Raw genomic sequence first — 18957 nt, forward strand, 5'->3', positions numbered from 1 at the left:
TTTTTTTTTTTTTTTACAGAACTTCAGGAATTTCAAATTTTAGAGCCGGTGTATATATAAATGTATTCTGAGCTAAAGGTTCTCAAAAGGGTTAGATGAAACTCAGACCGCCTAGGTGTATAGGATGATCATGAAACCATTGATTTCGTGGAAACATTGAATTAAAACTATTGGGGAGAACATTTGTGTTGTAGATGAACATGAATTGACCCAGTTGAAAACGAAACAAATCTTTAATTTTTTGAATCTTGTATTTTTGATGAATAATGAATCCGAGTGGCGAAACCCCACAGATAATACGAAGTAGGGCCTACTTTTTTGCAATAACAATAATTCATCTCATAAAATTTGATGGGCGCTGCCCCATGCTAAAATTTCGTATTTGAGATAAGGTAATTTTATCAAAGAAAATACAATGTTAACAAAGAAGACGTTGGAATACGATACCAATATTACGCGTAATCATTTTACTTATTTTAATAACATGAGGCCTCCACGAAAGTTTTTCATCTACTCTGATACCAAGAAATTTTACATAGGATACACGATCTAATCGAGTATCATCAAAATAATTTCTGTGCTTAATATTCATACTGATTTACTAAAAAGTGTATACTTTATTTTCTGGTTTTATGAAGATCTTATCCACTGAGTTACTTTTTTTCAAATCAGAGTTGACGGTGTCTACGAGAGTAACTGGGTTTTATTGAGAAAAAAACATTTAAATCGTCATCAAAATGCATAAATGAGAATATGTCAGATGATTTGCAGAAGTCATTGATATAAATTATAAAAAGCAAAGGACCTAATTTATATTACCCTGAGGGACGCCACATTTAATGAATTGTAACTTGAGTTATTCTCGTTCAGAGAATATTGTTTTTCCGTTCTCCTGAACCACTCCAAGGCCTTCTGCCGTATGCCATAATGAGACAATAATTTATGGATTAGAATTTCTTTATTTTAAGCTGTTGATTTAAAGTTATTATAACTCGAGATAAAAAACATTTTCCTTTGTTTACTTTTCTCCTTATTTTTCTCCTTCGCACTCTCAATCTCTTCTTTATTTTGTATTCTTAATTCTATGGGGTTTTTTCTCTCTCTTTGTTAGCCTACCGCTTTTACCCTTTTTACTTTTTATTTACAAAGATTACATTTTGGGATACATTAAGCCATATTTCTGTCTGTTTCCTGTCAATTCATGTTACATGTAGCTTACTATAGCTGTTTTTCATTTTCTTATCTCTTTCAATTTCTGTCTACCCCATCGCCACTATTGGCTTCACACCTTTTACATGTGCATGTAATATGTATTTCCATTAAAAATGTATGTACATATATAAATGAGACTTAATGCTTACGAAGAGAAAATGTAATTTTTTTGTGTGGAACACCAGATTTCGGACATAGGTGCACTGTTTGGATATTCAAGTGAGGGTATCACTAGAAGTCGGAAAATTTACGTGAGTTTGTGATACCCCATATTTTGCATGCACTCTAATTTCTTTCAAGGGGAGGGCTAGTAATTGATCAATGTGAATCAGTGGGAATGCTCGGGGATGATTGTTCCATTTCTAGTGGGATTCATTAAAGAGTATACCTTAATATATCTATTGTTGCAGGCCCGTAGCCAGGGGGGGGGGGGGGGTGCGTCGGGTGCATACGCACCCCCCCCCCCTCCCCAAATTCTGAAAGGTCCACTTTTTCATAATAACGGGTTTTAGCAATTCTCAAGATAACAATCCAAATAAATATAAAGACACATTATATGCTACGTAAATGTGGAAGAGTACGTTTAACAATGTTAAAAATAATTGTACGAAACCCTTTTGTTGTATGAACCATCGGATCGTCCCCATGCACACAAACACAAATGTTATGTATCAATTTGTGCGAGCTATTACATATTGAAAACTTTCGGTCATCTGCGAAGCCGCGCTTCCGCGCGAACGCTACAACACGTAAAACGGGTCAAAAATCGACGCATTTTTCCACAAAATCTGCCATAACTTTTAAACTGTTTAAGAAGCAAACTTGGGGCGCCCGGATTCTGAAAGTGGACACTTTAGGGATTATTTATGTGTATATATCTTTATTGTAACATTTGTAGCAGTGACGCAAATTAGATCAGAAAAGTACCTTATGAGCAGAATTGTCTATGGCGAACAGTCCAAATTTGACGAATTTGAGCATATTTTGCCGTCTTGCAATTCTTCCAGACGGGATATCTCGAGAACGGAAGATCGCACAAACTTGGGGCGCACGGTTTCAGAAAGTAGAGGTTCTGCCCATTTTTGTGACATAAGAATCTTGTCCATTGGTTGAGCAGTCCTGACGCAAATTTGCAGTAAAGCTAGACTACCCATTCACAATTGCTGTCATAGGGAACGTGTACAATCCATACAGAACTATCACGTGACGAGACTACCAACGAAAATTTGAGCCGTTGACCTTCACTGTCTGCCGTTGTCAGCAGTGTGACAGTTCTATTGGTTCTCATTTTAAAGTGAGCCAAAACCTAAGAACATTCTCACTTATAATTTCCAAAGAGTATTATGCAGGCACGCAAACTCATTTTAGTTGTATTTCATTTAAATGTAATGGGTAAGAGGGTATGAGAGAGAATGGAAAGTGCTGAGCTATGAAGTAAAATGGTAAAGTAAAAAGTTTGTCAGATAGTATTACAAAAGAAACTCATTCTTTTTTGTTTGTTTATTTTATCATTATTTACTTATCTCTCTTCTAACTTAAAGGTAGTGGATCTCTTTGCAGCCCAAATTCGAAAATGCCTAGAGACAGCTAGTAACCAAATATGCTACTATAATTTAATAAATAAGAAATAACCATTCCAGTATGTATCTTAGTGTGCACAATAAGACAGATCAAATCAAATAGGAAAACATCTGAGCACTAAGCCTGAGGTCTGAATTTGCACTCAACTTCTTCCAATGGCTAACGGATGTTTAATTTTTGAATTTCACTGACCTCCAAATTTCACAAAGAAAACCTTCTTAGCATGATGGTTAATATGACATTTGACTGATATTGGAGATGTTTGCGAATCGGATCTACTACCTTTAATATTATTAAATCTAAAATGATTATTTGAAAGTTCGGAGATGCTGGAAATATCCTACCACAAGGAGGCAAAATATAAATGGTTCACATTTACAATTCATTTTGTTTTAAAAATTTTCTTATTTATTTTCGTTTTTGACAAACTCGCATACCAACGGCTGATATACTGTATAGTAAAGTGAATGTTTCATCTTCCAAACAGCATCCAATGGGATGGAAAACTCCAACTGAAAGGTGGACACCGTGACTATACTCGCTAAAGAAAACGCGTAATAGGGGTCGTTTTTTCTCACGGATTAGATGGAAAGTGTGATGTACGAGCGTATATAATCAAAGGGTATCAAAAAGGCCGAAATTTGGGAAAATGGTATATTGTTCAATCATGATGAAGTACTTCTTTAGGGTGCAGGAAACATTTAAGGAATACTTGTTTTTAAGGCCCGAAAAAATCATATGATCATTACTCGTTTAAGGGTCATTATTAACGCAATTAACGCAATCCCCCCTTCCTTTAAAAATCCTAGCTTCAGGCCTGCTTACGCGGGTATACAATAGAAAAAATAAAAGTTAAAACAACACCAGGAAAATCACTATTCTCAATTTTGCGGCGCGCTACGCGCGCAGAGTCTCGAACACGATTAAACTTTGCAACTTCCTGGCAAAATGAGTTTTTACTATTTCCTAGATGAAATACCGTAACGCGATTGCATGCAACGGACAAAAATACAAATTTCCTCGAGACTTTAAAGCGTCATTAAAACAGTCAAAATTCACAATTTGCGGCGCGCTTCGCGCGCAAATTCTTATACAACTTTTGTAGTTCGGTCGTCCAAAGAATATATATATATATATATATATATATATATATATATATATATAATTGTGTGTGTGTGTGTGTGTGTGTCATCATTGGTATTGGTACCGAAGGTCCGTTTTTTTAGTGACCGCACCCCCCCCCCCCCTTGAAAAATCCTGGCTACGGGCCTGTGTTGTATGAAAATTACTTGCTTCAGAACGGTCTCATATTCAAGTAATGTGTTGTTTAATTCCCCGTCATCGTACAGGCATGCTTACCCGGAAACATTAAACTGCACATTACTTGAATATGAGACCATTATGAAGCAAATAATTTTCACAGAACAAAAAATGTACTCTTAAATGAATCCCCCAAGGATTGGAACAATCATCTCCCAGCATTCCCACTGATTCCCAATGATCAGTTACTAGCCATCCCCTCTTAACAGAAGATATTTTTTTGGGGCCGCAGTCCCTATCATGAAACGGGAAGACATTCAAGATTGAACGGATGGTACAGTATTCACTATATAAGATGGTGTTCAGAACAAACAAATAATGAGAAACCTGCAATACTAAACAGCATTCAATTCTTTTAGAATTCAGAATTCATTTTACACAAAATAATTAGCTTCAAATTGCTGAGATATATTTAGCTACAGTGCGTATAAAAAAGCAACAAGATTTGATTTCGAATTTGTGAAGATGGTGTTTACTTTACTCCAAAGTAAGTAGCAACATCATAAAGCCATATATCTCCTCTTTCCAATGACATCCAAGTTTTCCATTTCCAACGGTGGGATGGGGAAATGCAATTCACTCATTATTAGATTCCCTTCTCCGTATTCAAAAGAGTGCAATAAGAATCATAAACCATGCCGGATATTTTGCTCATACCAACTGTTTTTTTCATCAAAACAGAATTTTGAAAATTCCAGACCTATTTTATTACAATCTCGGAATTTTCGTAACTAGCAACTAATGAATTATCATCTGTTTTTTATCCACATGTTGAAAAGGAATCGCTTTTCCCACTGTTATCCCACTTGCCAGAGTGACGCCTATCACCTTCCCCGTACTCACACTATTTTTTGCAAAGAAAACAACTATATTTACTTGACCCAGATATTGGAATGACCTCCCTCAAGTTATTACTTCTTCTTTGTCTTTAGTCACCTTCAAACGCAAATTAAAACAGTTATTACTTAGTGCATACACACTTCCAAGTGTTTAGCAACTTTTTTTATACTCCCAGTCTTTTGTCCTTGTCCGCAGCTTCAAGTTATTAAACTTATTTAATGGTACCGATACATTTTTTAATACAGCATTCCTTTTCAAACACCGCGAGATCCGTATACAGTCTGGTTTTTGCGATATCTATGTGGTTCATTACTTTATTCTTTATCGATTTTCGTTCTGATATAATTTTAGTTGGTCAAGACAAACATATCCGTTCTCCGTATAATTATATGCCTATGAATTTGGGAACCTACAGTTTTACAAGCGTTAAAGCTTTTTATGTAGGCCCCATCGTATTTCTAATACTTATTTGTGACATCTTCAGTGATGATATGACCATGTACATTTGTGTCAAGATTTTTTTTTTCTTCTTCTTCAATCAAAAGGCATGATTCTTGTTTTATTGTCAATAATTTTGTAATCTCATCATTGAGAAAATGGAAATATGAAATTTGAACTGAACATCTTATTTATTCAACACGGTCATGGATGGCTGAGTAATCATTCTTTTTGGACAATGGGTCAAATTGGACTTGGGACCAAGTTTCAGTTAGTGAGACCAGCATAAATCCTTTTCAACATAAATCCTTTTCAATTCACCTTTTTTAAAAATTTTTGAATGTTCAGACTGGTGAGACATACCTAGGACCCTTCTTCTTTGAAAACAACCGCAACGAAAATGGATGCTTTCAAATTTTAAATGAACATGTGATTCCTGAATTAATGGAAAATTTTCCTGTGCAACAAAGGGCTGTGTTCAGACGCCTATGGTGGGCACAGGATGGCGCAAGAGTCCATCGACTAGTTGCACTAAGAAACAGATTGGCTGAGGTATTTGGAAATCGGGTGATTGCCTTGTATCATGATGTGGATTGGCCACCAGAATCTCTGGATCTTACTTCTTGCGATTTTTTTTTTCTTTGGGGTTATCTCAAGAGCAAAGTGGTCATTATCCCTCAACCTGACATTGCAACTCTGAGACAAAGAATCACTGATGACTTTGAAGCTCTACGCCATCAAGCCAAAATGATTCGCAGAGCTGTGCGTGAGATGTAGAAAAGAGCTAATCTCTGTGTGGGAAGGAATGGTGGCCATGTTGAGGGGCATGGGATGTAATGCTAAAAAGAGTTCTCCGGAAAAAAAAAAAAACCAATGGTAAGTTGTGATTATCAATTTCATTATTCCATTTGTTAAGTTAATTTCTGATAAGGTGCATTGATTCTTGCAGTGTCTAAACTTGGTCCCAAGTCCAATTTACCCATTGTCTAAAAAGAATGATTACTTAGCCATCCATGACCGTGTATGCATAAATATCATTTTGAAGAGGAGTATTATATGGTTTTAAGATGTTGCTACTCACTTTGGTGTAAAGTTAACACAATCTTCACAAATTTGAAATCAAATCTTGTGTGTTTTTTTATACGCACTGTATAAACAAAGAGACCCTATGGACCCTTCTTATCTGCCCACTACACATGTATTTTTTTTTTCAGTCCAAACCGATTTCGTATAATGTACTTTCAATTTCTCTTAGAATCGTATGCTCTCTATTTCAAATGTGCTTTCTAATTATTGCAAAACGTTAAATTTTCAATCGCCCATCTCAACCAAAACTATACTGTATCTCCTTAGAATACCTTGCCTGTTTGAAGTAATCTCTGTGTATAGATTGACCGCCTCCCCAAAAGAGAAACACACACACACACACATTCATATGCACATACACACGGACAAAAGATATAATAAAGACAACTGAACACACAAAAACAAAATTCATCCCGTCATTTTTTAGTTGTTACAACTGAAAAAAATAATGAACCAAACGAACATGCATGTATGACGTTGGCGATTATATTGGCCGTTATATCGCACTAAAATGATTAGACTCTGTGCCGTGAAAATAGACATTAAAATGAAGGTGGACTATTTGAGCTCATAGTATGTTTGATATGAAGCTCCTTGTATTACAGTAGTTAACATGAAGCATGCCGAACATCCCAATTACAGTAACTCATTCGGTTGTTCTGTTCAAAATGATTCAAATCAGAGAGAGGTTGGCATGACCAACGTCACATCGTGCAGAACTCTACAGAGCAGAGGTCTGTGACTGTACCATGGCCACCATGACGACGAAAGAGATAAGGGAGGGGGAAAAAAGGAATCGCTTTGTAGTCCGGGTTTCAAATTGGCAACTTTGTTCGGTTGGCTGGTCAGAGAGATTTGGAGAAGTTCATTGGCTGTAGAGGGAGACTGGAAGAGTACATTTTACTGAAGGGGTGTTTCTCCATTATCACTTTGTATACATTGTACGGTAGAGACCCGGATCGAATCGGCGGTGGGGGATCTTATCGGCGGTGAGGCAAAAATCCCGCCGATTGGATCTGGGGGATCTGATATACTGGCTAAAGTCCGCCGATAAGTTCCGGCGGAACTTATCGACTGGCCGGAACGGATCGCCTGTGACACCGGCAATTACTGGCAGCAACATCAGGAGAATGGAATAATGATTTAATGCGAGCGAGCGAAGCGAGTGAACTTAAAAATTTTGACATTTTACAGTCCAAAGACTGCCGTTTGTGGCTGTATTTTTGTCGCTTTGGAAATTAAGGGGGGCACACCGGGCGCAACTGCCGGCAATTACTGGCAGCAACATCAGGAGAATGGCATAACGATTAAATGCGAGTGAGCGGAGCGAGTGAGCTTGAAAATTTTGATATTTTACAGTCCCCAAAACTGTCCTTTATGGCTGTATATATATATATACATATATATATATATATATATATATATATTTTTTTTTTTTTTTTTTTTTTTTTTGCTTTGGAAATTAAGGGGGGCGCACCGGGCGAAAACTGCCGGCAATTACCCAGGTAACATGCCCATATGGGACCCATATGGGCATACTCCGGGCCACGTGGGCCATCTGGGTTAGGGGGATTCCCATATGTATTTAGCATCAGATCCATATGGAATAACCCATATGGGTTTTTTAATGGGACTGCCCATGTGGGTATCATAATGGAAATGAACTGGGCAAACCCATCTGGGCAAGATTGTTAACTGCCCATATGGGTTACACATGTGAAAAAAATGGGTAAACCCATCTGGGCGAGATATGTAAATACCCATATGGGTTTCATATGGGTATAAAATGGGCAAAGCTATCTGGGTAAAGTATGCAATGCCCATATGCATACCATATGGGAATCTACTGGGTGAACCCATCTGGGTAATAAATGTAAATATCCATATGGGTTTCATATGGGAATAAGCTGGGCATACCCATCTGGGTAAAATAAGTGAATGCCCATGTGGGTTTCGTGTGGGAAATAAATGGGCAAACCCATCTGGGTGAGATATGTAAATATCTATATGGGTTTTATATGGGAATAGGCTGGGGAAACCCATCTGGGTAATGGGTTACACATGTGAAATAAGTGGGCAAACCCATCTGGGTGAGATATGTAAATATCTACATGGGTTTCATATGGGAATGAGCTGGGCAAACCCATCGGGTAAAATAAGTAAATGTCCATATGGGTTACACATGTGAACAAAATGGGTAAACCCATCTGGGTGAGATATGTAAATGCCCATATGGGTTTCATATGGGTATAAATTGGGCAAAGCTATCTGGGTAAAATATGCAAAGCCTATATATGCATACCATATGGGAATCTACTGGGTGAACCCATCTGGGTAAAATAAGTGAATGCCCATGTGGGTTTCGTGTGGGAAATAAATAGGCAAACCCATCTGTGTGAGATATGTAAATATCTATATGGGTTTCATATGGGAATAAGCTGGGGAAACCCATCTGGGTAAAACAAGTAAATGTCTATATGGGTTACACATTCGAAATAAATGGACAAACCCATCTGGGTGAGATATGTAAATATCTACATGGGTTTCATATGGGAATGGGCTGGGCAAACCCATCTGGGTGAGATATGTAAATATCTACATGGGTTTCATATGGGAATGAGCTGGGCAAACCCATCTGGGTAAAATAAGTAAATGACCATACGGGTTTCACATGGGTAATGAATGGGGAAAACTGTCTGGGCAGTACATGTAAATACCCATATGGACTCCATATGGGAGCAAACCCATATGGATGAGATATACAAATGCCCATATATGCATACCATATGGGATACAACTGGGCAAACCGATCTAGGTGTGAGATCTGTCAATATACATATGGGTTTCATATGGATATGAAGTGGGTAAACCCAGCTGGGTTAGAGGTGAACATAATTATCTATGTGGGCACCATATTGGTATGAACTGGGTAAACCTATCTGGGTTAAGAGCTGAACATATCTTTTTGGGTAACATATTATGGGAAAGAACTGGGCAAACCCATCTGGGTGACGGATGAACCTATCTATGTGGGTACCATATGGAAATAAAGTGAGCAAACTCATCTGGGTAATAGATGAACATAATAGAATGAACTGGGCAACCCATCTGGGCAAGAGATGAACATAATTATGTGGGTACCATAATTATGGGAATAAATTTGGCAAACTCATCTGGGTTAGAGATGGACATATCTATTTGGGTACCTTATGGGAATGAACTGGGCAAACCCATCTGGGCAGGAGATCAACATTTTTATGTGAGTAAAATATTGGAATAACCTGGGCAAACCCATTTGGGTAGGAGATGATGTGGGTACCATACTGGAATGAACTGGGCAATTAAACCCATCTGGGGAATACATCTTGTAGATGAGCATATCTATTTGGGTATCATATGGGAATGACCTGGGCAAACCTATCTGGGGAATAGATGTAAATGCTTATATGGGTTTCATATGGGGTCAACCTGGGTTGAACCACCTGGGTAAGATATGCAAATGCCCATATGGGATTTACATGGGAATGAACTGGGTAAACCCACCTGCTCATCATAACACACCCCTACCTGAAAATGGAACTGACCCAGAATTTGAAAAGAGGGTCCGGTTCATGCCCGTTATGCAGTGCAGTATATGCATTGGCATTAGGACTGATTGATCTCCTTCAGTACAGTCAGAGCTTGATGATCATCTGTCTTCGCCTCATTTTAGGTAAGTAAATAAACTTGTTTTTGTCGGCATATTGTATTTTAAGGTAAAGATATTGATTGCAAATTATTGAAAAGCTAATCTCAAGTCGGCAAGCTTTAAAGGCAATAACAAATATTTAAGTTGGGATGGTATGTGAGCATGTTGCCTCCATGGATCATCCATAGAATATTATACATGTTGATAGCTATATTCAAAGGTTGTACGCCTGCTATGTTATATGATTGTGTTTAATTCATATGTCAATATTGCTTTATAGATTTGATTTGGGGTTTAATCTCGTACTCTATGTATAGAAATTAATGCTGTTTAGCATTGTTTCATTTTAATTTTAATACTTCATATCATTGAGTTTCATTTAAACAAAATGCAGTAACAGTATTTGAGAAAGCATTTACGCATACAGAATTTTACAAATAATTGCAATATAAGGGAAAACACTAGCTGTGAGCTGTATTGAAACAAAGGGAGCTCCTGAAAGCACTCGATCAGTGATTGTAATTGCAGTTCACTCATAGTTTAAAGCGATGTACATCATGATGATATCAAATCAGAAATTACGTTTTTACATAATAATGGAAACATTAACAAACTAGACTCGCCATTCCGGGTTCACCACAAAAGCCCAAGTGGAGAATAAGTTTATGCGCAGTACTGTTTCATGGTTTGGTATGAACACGTCCCACACAGTAGTGGTAGTATACAGCTGTGTAGTATTCAATCCTGAACCACCTAAACACACCCACACCGTACGGTACTTAGTATGAGGAGCTGGCAAGGTCATTCAACCTCCCCAACTCCGCAGCATCTCTGCAGAAGGCTGTGGTCAGTTGTTTGGGTTATAAAGTCACAAAGGTCACATTCCATCAGGGAGACTCACCTCCCTGATTCCATAAGAAAACACCAATTCTCAAATGAGTGGACAACATATTTATGCATATTACCTACTGTAACGCTTGGCTCTGTTACTTGTCCTGACAACTGGAAAGCACAAGTATTTTTGCAGTTACCATTACCGAATACTAAGCGTGTGAGACAGAGTCTTAGCTTCAGAAATATTGCAGTTAGTTTTACTTTTACATGCATAAAATGTATTTAGGAGGAGATCTCAGGGAGTGATCGAAGCCTAACTGCGATTTTCATGCTCCTGTATTATCAGAGATGTGTATATACAACGTGTACGTAACACTTTAAACACACGTATAGGCCTACGTTTCTCAGTATATAGTAATCAGTATAGCAGTGGCATTTGGAAATATATTATGAAAAAAAGTATACAGGCCTACTGATATTTGTGTCATCGTAGCTCTAGTTGGCATATTTTTTTTCTATCTACTATAAACATGTTTATGTTGTTTAAGTTGTATTACTCTTTCTCAAAAGAGGTAATTGATGAGCATAATGCATTCCCTCTCATGATAGAAGTATAACAATTGTAAGATAGTTTGGGGGTTTAAAGGCTATCTAGTGTATTGTTATGTCTCAAATTCCTTCTAAGAAATAAGTCGTGTATAGGTTTATAAATCATACCTGATTATGAGCTTAAATAGATTTAATCTATAGGCCCTACTGGTAGTCAATATCGAGTAAATAGCAATTAATTGTAGGTTTAACTTCATATCGTTTGTCCAAAATATTCATTGACCACTCGCAATCTTTTTTTCATGTATACACATATTCCTTTCTCCGTGTCTGCCTTTCTGTTCACTTATAATCAAATTATACTCAAAATTTACTCAAATTATAGCTTCTCCTAAATCTTAATTGTCATTTACTATTTAATGGATAATCAAAACTTGTGCTTTGATCTTCCTCGGGTTTGTTTTACGATCAAATGAATTAAAAGATTCATTCCAAAAAAGAAATCTTCGTAATGAGATGAGGTGTAAGTTGATATCTTTCTACTCACCCTCAAGCAGTAACTTATTTTGCAATGTTCTAAGTCGTTTATCCTAATTCGTATAATTGTTGCAATTTCCTTTGCTCTGGATGTATAACAACTATATTTATCCCTTGACTGATTTTGTTTTCTTGTTTCACAATCAAATGAAGATTGAAATACATTGCATTTGCAAAAGATTCTCTAGTGTATAATTCGATATCATTTCCATTATATGAAAATGAAAACCAATGGTAATACATGTACACCGAAAATATTTCTGTCCCTCTCTTCCTCTTTCTCTCTCTCTCTTTCCCTTAGAAGCTTATTCATTTTGGTAGTTTTAAACTACGTATGTGACCCGCTAGTTATGAAGAAAGTTGAACAAATCCTGTAAGAGTAGGCTAACAATCGTATACTGAATTTTTTAAACCCATGTAAGTATGCATTCCTTTATACAGTCATGTATTCAAATACTGTACAATGTAATGTTGCATGCCTGTATCTCTCAACAATTGAATCTAGCAATATTTCTAGTAACATGTGCAACACATTTTATATGAAGATTGTAATTCCGTGAATTTATTTCTCCCTCTGTCATTGCAGATCTGGTGAAGAGAAAAGATGGACAAACACAGCAAGACTTCACGCAGCACACATTTTAAGGTCTACACAATAAGAAATCAGAACAGTGGAATAAAATAGCTGGATGGACAAAAACAGAGGCGGTTTGCAGCACAGGTTCAGGGAGAATTAGATGGCAACACCCAAATTTCAAAAGTGCATAAATTTTGACAGAATTGTGCAATTTTCTTCAAACCTTACTGAACTGTTCTTTTCATATTGCTGCATTCACTCAATCAACGTTTAGTTTTGGTATTCCCCTCACAGAATCTGTTAAAAAGATCTTACCATTTCTAGCTTTTACGCTTGTTTATCAAGTAATATTATTTAAATGCCTATACTCAGCTGAGGGACACAGGACAACAGATTTCAATTAGAACTATGCACAAATATATCAACTTTGAGAATAAGATACTTGATCTATTGAGTACTATTGAGTACTTGATCTATTGAGTACATACAATCAAGAGTGAATTGAGGGGAACAATACTTCTCTATGTGTAGGTCGTTGGTGGTGGTGGATGCACAGTGTATATACAGTATGTTTACATGGTATTTAGGTAGCTATCGAAGATGTGCCACCTTAGGGCTGTTCATCGAAGAAATAAACACTCTACACTCTAAGTGGACTGCTCATAACAGAGGTTTGAATTCAGTTTTCCATCAACTCAATGTGCCAGTGTCTCCTGCCATTGCTGCTGGGCAAGCTGTGGTAAATCATAATGAGGTAGGCCTATTCACGATATGGCAAACTCCCCGTTTGCAAAAATATTAGCCATGTTACCAAGATGGAACCCACGGTGTACCTATAGTGCTATCTTGGAGCCCCCATATGGGTCCCATGTAAATCTTGGGTGCAAATTCCTAGGGGCCCCATATATGCTTACCCATGTGGGACCCATGCTAAAACCCTATCTGAAGCCCATATCGGAAACCCACATGGTGCCCACATATTTACCACATACATTACCAAGATGGGTCCCATTGGGAACCAATATGGGTCATTTTGGATTGCCCATATGGGTCCCATGTAAATCTAGGGTGCAAAATCCTAGGGGCCCCATATGGGCATACCCATGTGGGACCCATGATGAAACCCCACCAAAAGCCCATATAGGATAACCCACATGGTGCCCACATATTTACCACATACGTTACCCAGATGGGTCCCACAAGGAACCCAGATGTGTCATTTGGGATCGCCCATATGGGTCCCATGTAAATCTTGGGTGCAAAATCCTAGGGGCCCCATATGGGCATACCCATGTGGGACCCATGATGAAACCCCACACAAAGCCCATATGGGATAACCCATACAGTGCCCACATATTTACCACATACATTGCCCAGATGGGTCCCACAAGGAACCCATATATGTCTTTTGGGATTGCCCATATGGGTCCCACAAGGAACCCATATGTGTCATTTGGGTTTGCCCATATGGGTCCCATGTAAATCTTGGGTGCAAAATCCTAGGGGCCCCATATGGGCATACCCATGTGGGACCCATGATGATTTCCCAGCTAAAGCCCATATGGGAAAACCCTCATAGTGCCCACATATTTACCACATACATTACCCACATGGGCCCCATCAGGAACTCATATGGGCCATCTGGGATAGCCCATATGGGTCCCATGTAAATCTTGGGTGCAAAATCCTAGGGGTCCCATATGGGGATACCCATGTGGGACCCATATTCAAACCCATATTGGGCCCATATGCAACCCATATGGGCATGTTACCTGGGTACTGGCAGCAACATCAATAGAATGGAATAATGATCAAATGCGAGCGAGCGAAGCGAGCGAGCTTCAAAATTTTGACATGTTACAGTCCAAAGACTGCCATCTGTCGTTGTTTTGTTTTGTTTTTTCGCTTTGGAAATTAAAGGGGGGGGGGGCACACCGGGCGAAAACTGCTGGCAATTACTGGCAGCAACATCAGGAGAATGGCATAATGATTAAATGCGAGCGAGCGAAGCGAGTGAACTTAAAAATTTTGACATTTTACAGTCCCCAAAACTGTCGTTTGTGGCTGTTTTTTTTTTCCGCTTTGGAAATTAAGGGGGCGCACCGGGCGCAACTGCTGTCAGTCAGTGGCAGCAACATTAGGATAACGGCATAGCGGTTAAATGCGAGCCAGCGGAGCGAGCGAGCGGAGCGAGCGAGCTTTAAAATTTTTACATTTTACACTCAAAAAACTGCCGTTTGTAGCTATATTTTTCGCTTTTGTTTGTCCCACTTTTATGGGGGAACCATCCCCCCCCCCACATCGACGCCTCTGCATAATGAGGGTGCTTTTGTTAAGTGAAAGATCTGCTACACACCCTTTGATAAATTAGGGAAATATACGTCAATGTCAAAAGTGTACAAAGTTTATCGAAAGGGATCCTGTATAGCGCAACTTTTGCATGTTTATGATTGCAATGCAACGATCTGGTGCATAGTTCTGGCGATATTTGGACAATTTTCCATTTAGAAAGTTCGAGATTTGTCCTCATCTCGGGAATTGCTTGGGGGATAAATGATTTGTCTGCTTAAACACTTCCGTAGGGGTGGGGCAAATGCCCCTTTGCCCCCCCCCCCCCCCCCCCCCCCATAGACTCGACGCCAATGATCTTCCCTGGATATGCCCATAGATGTATCCTGACTGAGTCATCAGTCACTGTCGTTTCTCAGGAATGATTCAGGAAATGGAGGGGGTTCAATTATTATGGCTATATAGTTTTTGTTATTGGTTTTTTTTTTGTTTCTTTTCGTACATATTTTGCAGATGGTCCCCAGTTACTCGCGTCATAGCATGTTTACACGTAGGCCTATACTATTTGACGTTGTCAACGTCTGAGCCACACCTTACAGTGCATGTCGATTTTACTTTCTTCGCGAGCGAGCGAAGCGAGCGAGCGCTTGAGAAAATTATACGTTTTCCTACAAGATAGAATACTGTTCAGCTCTGTTACCTGTCTGAAGGCCGGCGTATAAACGTCATGCAATATGCCAAAATTGATACAATCACATTTCTGCTTCCTCCATTTTTTTCCTCAAAATTCAGGGGGGGAAGATTGTACAGGCCATCCCCCCCTCCTCCATTTCAGGGGGGGGGGGGATATATCCCCCCCCCCATCCCCCCCCCCGGGATTTACGCCCTTCGCGAGACACTAGCAGGAAAAGTGTCAGCAGACGGCGAACAAAACTACAGAAATACCACCTAAGGGAAAGCCGAACGCGATGGCGATGACATGTGAAGTGGAAACACACACAAACACTCACACACGCGCATACACATACCCATACACACAAACCCGTTGTTATGTTTCTACTTGAAGGACGGCGTCCCATTCTCACATTGTAATCTGATTCTGTGGTTAGCAGACGACCATGCCAATGGTACTCTGTATACTGTGTAACAGTACGAACCCAACGCCTAACTGCTTTAGTCCACGCACATGCGTACAAAAACCAACTTGTACACTGATAGTCTTTGCTCAAGTGACACTATTGGCAATTTCGACGCGTTAGGGTTACGGAAAAAAAAATCGCATCCTGGGGGGATAATACTTTGTTTGGATTTTAGGGTCACGGGGTCAAAGGTCAAAGGTCACAGGTTATTTTGTGAAAAAAAGGTTGAAAATTCATGTTTTTCTCCATATCTCGTAAATGGTTCAAGGTATCTTCATGGAACTTAGTATATATGCTTGTTCCAATGGGCAGTGATTATCTAGGGAAGTTGGGGGTCATGGTTCAAAGGTCAGGGGGTCAAAGGTCAAGGTCAACTCCTCAAAATATCACTACTTTCCTTATATTTATGCAATGCCTGAAGTTTTTTTTTAAACTTGATGTATGCATGTATAATCCGATATATATTCTGTGGGAAGTTTCTTGCCAAAAGGTCAAAGGTCAAAAGGTCAAAGGTCAAGTGAAAGTGTTGAATTGCACTTCTTCCTCCATATCTCAAAAGTAACTCAAGGTATCATCATGAAACTTACATATTTATGCATGTTCAACCTAACAGTGATTCTCTTTGGAACTGTGAGGTCAAAGGTCAGGTTTAGATAATGCTATTTTCCCATTTGATACTGAAATTATACTTTTTCGCAATACCTTGAAAATTACTCAATGCATAAACTTATAAAAGGGTCAAAAGTCAAGTAAAAATCATCAGTTCCCCAAATACCTGCACTCTGACATTTTAATCATTCATCCAATTGAACCTAGTTCTAGGAAAGTGAACATTCAGCACATTTGTGGCAAACCTGTCATTTTAATATTTTGCCAATTGTGTGAAACTGTCATCACACATTGTCAAGACATTGTACTATAGACCTATTAGGAGAACCATGCATTATGGCGGAGGCATATCAGTCGCCGTAGCGATATATCTAGTTGGTTTATATTTTCCATCTTTAAATATTATTAATGATGACCTCTTTTGGACCATGACAAGTTCAAAGTAACTCAGCATTCTGTCACCTTTTTTCCGGAACATGTAATTCAAACGCCCTACCCGAAAGCGACAGAATAATAAGGAAGATGGTTGTGGTCACTATAACACATCATGGAAGAAGAAGAGAAAGAAGAAAAAGAAGAAGAAGAAGAAGAAGAAGAAGAAGAAGAAGAAGAAGAAGAAGAAGAAGATTTACTAGATGAATGTCATCAGGTTCCATTTTATCATTGAAAGTTCCTGTGAAAGCAACTCTTGCTGAAAATGGCGTGGTTTATGGTAATGACAAGACACCGCCGCTTCCAGTTTGGCTGTTGTTGCAAGCAGTTTGCATTTTATGGCAAGAGATGGAATAAGACCCAGAATTATAGGTCCCCCTATACAGTGCACTCAGGGCAGTCTCACCTCCCTGGTACAGCACCAAAATATTTCTTATGCTCCACCTGTTGCTAGCATCTAGGTAGCCCTGGAGTAAATCATGTGAAGTTTCTAATACACTAGAGTAACACAACCTATAGAAAACATGAGAGGCCAAATCTTTTCGTGTTCAAAATTTAGGAATGATTATGTTTGTTACGGTCTGATCCACTTTGATGTTTGTTGTACTTGCTCGGTAATGAACGGTGATGCTGTAAGGTAATGCTCGTACTGATTTTGTACAGGCTTGTCAAACTCTGCATAGTCTTTGGCTGGCGTGTATGCTGTATAAGTCAGATCACACACACACACACACACACACACACACACACACACACACACACTCACACACACACACACACACACACACACACACACGTAATTCAAGATAATTCAAGTTAATTCAAGTTGAATCGTTTAAATTTGTAGGTTTATAAATTGACCATGATTTATCATGGAAATATCACATAGCTTATTTATCTAAGATCGTGCTTTCAAGAAATACTGGAATTCTATGTAAGTTTAAATATTTTTTTCTTGAATACATTTTGAAAAATTTATATTCCACGCTTATTTTACCCTATCTGAATTACGGCATACCTGTATGGGGGAATTGTACAAAATCACATATTGAGAAAATTTTCAAAATACAAAAACGGGCTATTCGTTCAGTCAATCTAGCTGGTTTTTGTCGAGCCCACCGGAGTTGAGGGGAGACTGGTATAAGGGATCGCCTGCGGCGTCTGTCCGTCCGTCGTCCGTCCGTCCGTCGTCTGTCCGTAACGCTACAAAAACTTCAATAACTCTTTACTCTGGGCTTCAATTGCAATCAAACTTCGAGGGAAGAGGGGTCATACAAAGTTTCACATTTTACCATATAAAATTATGAAGGTTATCTCAAGGTCAAAGCTCACAGGCAGGGGTCAATGAACTTTAGGGCCCAATGCTAAGTTTTTATGGCGCGTTTCTATTATGGGTCAAAACTTTTGATCCATAACTCCATTTGTGACTAAACTTGGATGGTAGATGTCGCTTGGGGGAGTGGATGGTCACCACAAGGTCAATGGTCACAAGCATGGGTCAACGAACTTTTAGAGCCCAATGTTAAGTTTTATGGCGCGTTTCTATTATGGGTCATAACTTTTGATCCAGGTCTGTTTGTGACCAAATTTGGATGGTAGATGTCCCTTGGGGAGTGGATGGTCACCACAAGGTCAAAGGTCACAGGCAGGGGTCAACGAACTTTAACGACCCAATGTTAAGTTTTTATGGCACGTTTCTTTTTTGCCAGAAGTTTTTACCCTTTTATATCTCTTTTTTTTTTCTGTTATATCCCATTCGCGTACAATTTCTTGTACGCGAATGGGCGAGACACATTATGGCACTTGCCTTGTTATTCTCACACTTT

This window comes from Diadema antillarum, unplaced genomic scaffold, assembly GCF_040938485.1.
Source record: "Diadema antillarum isolate AM-2024a unplaced genomic scaffold, OU_Dant_1.0 seq00001805_RagTag, whole genome shotgun sequence".
Taxonomy (NCBI): domain Eukaryota; kingdom Metazoa; phylum Echinodermata; class Echinoidea; order Diadematoida; family Diadematidae; genus Diadema; species Diadema antillarum.